This window comes from Scleropages formosus, chromosome 2 (genome assembly GCF_900964775.1).
Source record: "Scleropages formosus chromosome 2, fSclFor1.1, whole genome shotgun sequence".
In the NCBI taxonomy this organism is placed as follows: Eukaryota; Metazoa; Chordata; class Actinopteri; order Osteoglossiformes; family Osteoglossidae; genus Scleropages; species Scleropages formosus.
The window spans coordinates 4,520,577-4,525,815 of NC_041807.1; positions in this window are offsets into that span (position 1 = coordinate 4,520,577).

A 5,239-nucleotide genomic window follows, 5' to 3' on the forward strand; every position below is an offset into this window, starting at 1 on the left:
GTTGGGCTGTACACTACTCAAATCCATTTCAACAGAGTGATAGACTTCAAGTGATTGTCTTTTATCTGGAGTACAACAAAAATCCAAAGGGGAAGGCATATGCGAAATCCAGGGACAGGCACAGGTCAAGCGATCAGCGAACTTTGTCCAGGGGATTACACAGAGACGTAGTTGGGCAATACGATAAGCAAGGGTCAAAACCAGGAAAGCTAAGCACATCGGAAAAATCACACAGGACAGGCATTGCAGTTGCTCCAAGGAGGTTCCACACAGTGTGGTCTCCGGGATGCCTTCTTATATCGTGCCCCTGTGATTGGCTCCAGGTGTCACCAATGAGCCATCGGAGGAGGGTGTGACAACCGTTGTCTGCCTGGGTGCACAACTCATTCTTGTTACAGTCAAAATAGTCTGGCATGCAAAATTCTGAAGCTTAATAAAACAAAACAGGATAGCAGAACTTGAATATAATAATCCATTGTTAGTTTGTAATATATTTCTTTTTAATTCCCTCTTAAGCTTTAATGAGCAAACCTAGTGTGAAAGGGACAGTTTATGTTATGAACATTACTAATGTAACTATCTGGTTTTCTGTTAGACTAACAGTCTGTGATCACCATTTTATAAAGAGAGAACAGTGCTGGGCTCACACTTTGTCTGCCAAAGTTCCCTAGCAAAAGTTATTTGAGGATGCCAAGTGAGAAATACAGACTACCCGTTTTGACTGCGGAATATGTGAAAATAATATGTCATGTTGAATTTTGGAGTACACTTAACCAATACATTTAAAACTCAAACCTCTAGTAAAACTCATCTTTATTTTATGACTTTTCAAGTCTATGCATAAGTTCAAAATATTTACAACATGAAATATATGTATTTTTCCTAGTGTAATTTCACATTCTATTACTTGAAGTTTGGAATAAACTTTTAAAAATGCTTTTGTTCTCAACCACCATTCTGCAGTCCAAAATTGGGAAATGTGGAAAGTTTTCAGTGCGCTATGTGTGTGTCACTCTTTAAAATAGGTATGTTTGGTCATGAATGAAGAAAGACAGCACACGCACGCACGCACACGCACGCACACATGCACACACACACACACACACACACACACACACACACAACAGCTTGTCCCGAGCAGGGTTGCAGCGAAGCAGAGACTAACCTGGCAACACAGGACACAAGGCTGGAGGGGCTAGGAGGGGACACACCTAGGACAGGACACCAGTCTGTCACAAGGCACCCTGAGCAGGACTCAAACCCAGGACCCACCAGAGAACGGGATGCAGCCAAGCCCACCACACCACCACAGCCCTAACAAAACACAACACAATGATGTGATTTTCTACATTGAAGTCTTTATCTGAGACTCATTTTATATCTTTTTGTTCGCAGGCTGTAAAAAGTATTGAGAGGTAGACTCAGTCAAAAAAAAAAAAAACTTACAACAGCTTATGAACTGATGACCTTTTTCATAAAAGTGACTTATTATTCAGTACAACAACATTTCTCTCATCACATGATTACTTTACTTTCACAACAGACCTTTTATTCTCTCCATCGATTTCTGTCAGACATTTTGGGACAGAGATACACTCTCAGACCTAAGAGATTTTTGTTCCTTAGTAGTGTCAGTCTGGCTATTTTCTGGCAAAATACAGTGCATCAGTCATTCAATAAACCTGGAAATGATGATCACTAGAGTGAAGAGTTCAAATGGCAGTCACTGATATATCTAACAGGAGCCTAATCCGGCAACACAGGGCGCAAGGCGACACACCGAGGAGAGGACGCCAGTCCATCACAAGGCACCCCAAGCGGTACTTCAACTCCACACCCACTAGAGAGCAGGCACAGGCCAAACCCGCTGTGCCACCGCTACCCTCATTACTATAAACTCAGTTATTCAAATCATATAAACAGCTTTTATAACATGAAAACACTTACGTTAGTGTAAATAAAGCCTTAACCTTACAATGAAATGAAGATCATATTAAATTTGATAGCAATGCTCAACAGCGCCAACTCGGCATACTGTCTGTGTGCTTCGAAGAGTGAATAACATAGGCATCTGGACGATGTCTTTATATATTTCTTCATTTGATAAACTCCATGATCTAAATAATAAAAAGGTCTCCATCTAAAACACACCCCACCTCACACCCTGTGCTTCTGGGATTGACTTTGGACCTCTGTGACTCTGCACTGGATAGGTTGATAATGATAACGAATGGATGAATAAAAATGTAACATTAATAGATAAGTGAGAAGTAATAATTTTGTCTCAAATATAAACTATGTCGGTTTTGTCATTGTCATTCGTAAATATCCTTGTTCTTTTGGTAAATTATAGGTAACATGCTTTTTTCTCTGTGAACCAATAATTCTTTTTTTTTTTATAAGAAACAGTGGTAATATTACCCTCTGACAACAATTATTTACATACTGGTGATTTCACAAAGTAAGCTAAACCCATTATGCCAGAGAGGGGTGTAATCTTTATAAAAATGTCCATTTTAGATATATAAATGGGAACAAACTAGGTTTTCTTGAGACTTTCATGTCTGCAGCTATGTCTCCTTCTCTTAATGTAATGCATAAATTGTACTTTTACGGAGATGTACGTCGCTTTGGACAAAAGCGTCTGCTAAATGAACAAATGTAAATGTAAATGTAAATGGCATATTGCAGTTTATGTATTTATTATTCATGCCTAACATATAATTGATACCAAAGACTTCAACATCACAATGAAATTGTAGTCAACATGTATGCAGCAGCGATGGCCAAGACAAGGAATGTTTGAGTTTAAAAACAGTTGAGTAGAGACGAAAAGGAATGAATTAAAAAAACTGCTCACCTTTAATATAAAATTAGGAAAATGTGTTTGCAGTATTCAAGTTACATTCCAGATGAAATAATAAAAATGGCAAGTTCACAGAATTATAAACAAACATTTGTTATAATGTAATCATAGGTGAAAATTATAAATTAAAAAAATGTCCCCCGGGTGTAGCACACACACACTTTCAGAACCGCTTGTCCCGTACGGAGTCACGGGGAACCGGAGCCTACCCAGCAACACAGGGTGTAAGGCCAGAGGGGGAGGAGACACACCCAGGACGGGACGCCAGTCCGTCGCAAGGCACCCCAAGCGGGACTCAAACCCCAGACCCACCAGAGAGTAGGACCAGGTCTAACCCACTGCGCCACTGCCCAGGGTGGAGCATTTTTAGTAAATGGAAATAGATTTTTCACCAAAATTGAATGAAGTTAACCTCAGAAAAATACAATATCTATACATTATAATTTCTCACCCTCATAGACTCTAATTTACAAAACACATACAATAGGTACATCAATCAACATACAGTATAAATTAACAATACAACTATTTCTCAACTTTTCCATACTTACAAGGATCTAGTTCTACAATGAGATATTCACTTGTACCTATCCACTAGCAGTTACATGTAAACTAGAATAATTCAGGGAAATAACATCCAGTGTGTATTATAAATAAAGTGAGGATTTTTTAAAACATGTACAATTTTTTACAGTTCTATTCAAACATTTAACTTACAATTAATATTTTAGGAATATGTATGTGAATGTTTATGTTTGAGCATATTCTCAGATTAATACAGTACAAGAGGAACAACTCACCAAAAAACTAACTTTTTTAAATGACTGACTTCTTTAAATACCTGACTTCTTTAACTTGTATACAACTCTGCCCTCCGAGAATAAAAACTTATTTTCATCATATTAAACATAAACTCAGTTTTTTCCATAGACTTCAAATCCTGTAGATGTGAATTAGCCCAGCCAGGGTGGGACACCAGTCTGTCACAGGGAACTCCAAGCAGGACTTGAGTCCCAGACCCACCAAAGAGCAGGCACAGGCCCAACCCATTATGCCACTGCACCACCGCGCCACTGCACCTCCTCCCAACTAACAACTACTCCTTAAATTAAAACTACAGAAAAATGTGTAAAAATGCCTTTGTGCTGAATAATACATTTGTTGTAAACCCAAATATGTGTGGAGCAGTGGCGTTACTAGGGTTGGTGTCACCCAGTACAGTAACTCATGGTATCACTCTTCCCCACCCCCCAGTAATGGTGTTTGTACTAACGTTACTCGTAAATCGTAATTCCCATATATCACTGAATGTAATGGCAATAGCAGTGACATAAAGAGCTAGCAAAATTAAAATTACACCTTTAAATTACAATATTATATGCACAGCCTACATGTATTTACATTTACATGGTTTCATGTGGTTCAAGTGAAAATTTGGTAGGAAAACAATAGAATTCAAAGTAAAAACATTTAAAAACAACATCAAAATTATGTTTATTTTAACGTTACTGATATAGGTTCAGGGGGGTGCGGGGGCGCGGTGGCGCAGTCCCGCTCTCCGGTGGGTCTGGGGTTCGAGTCCCGCTTGGGGTGCCTTGCGGCGGACTGGCATCCCGTCCTGGGTGTGTCCCCTCTCCCTCCGGCCTTACGCCCTGTGTTGCCGGGTTAGGCTCCGGTTCTCCGCGACCCTGTATGGGACAAGCGGTTCTGAAAATGTGTGTGTGTGTGATATAGGTTCATAAATACTAATTACATTAATTAGTAACTAAATTACAAATTAAATTAATTATTTTATAGGTAGGGGGGGCGTGGTGGTGCAGTGGGTTGGACCGGGTCCTGCTCTCTGGTGGGTCTGGGGTTCGAGCCCCGCTTGGGGTGCCTTGTGAAGGACTGGCGTCCCGTCCTGGGTGTGTCCCCTCTCCCTCCGGCCTTACGCCCTGAGTTGCCAGGTAGGCTCCGGTTCCCTGGGACCCCGTATGGGACAAGCGGTTCAGAAAATGTTTGTGTATTTTATAGACACTCATTCTGATGTCATTCCCTTTGATGGTGTCACCAGGTGCGGTCTGTACCCCCTGCATCCCCCTAATGACGCCACTGTTGTGGAGGTTTTTTCATTGTACAGCAACCTGTTGTATAATGGATGAGTGTATACAGACAGGAGCTACTGCCATTCATGACTGTGGCCTTCTGACCTCAACACACACACACACACACACACACACACACACACACACACACACACACACACACACTTGTCCCAAGTGGGGTCGTGGCACACTGGAGCCTAATCAGACAACACAGGGTGCAAGGATGGAGGGGGAGGGGACACAACCAGGACAGGACTGACCTCAACACCTGAAAGCTGAAAAAAAG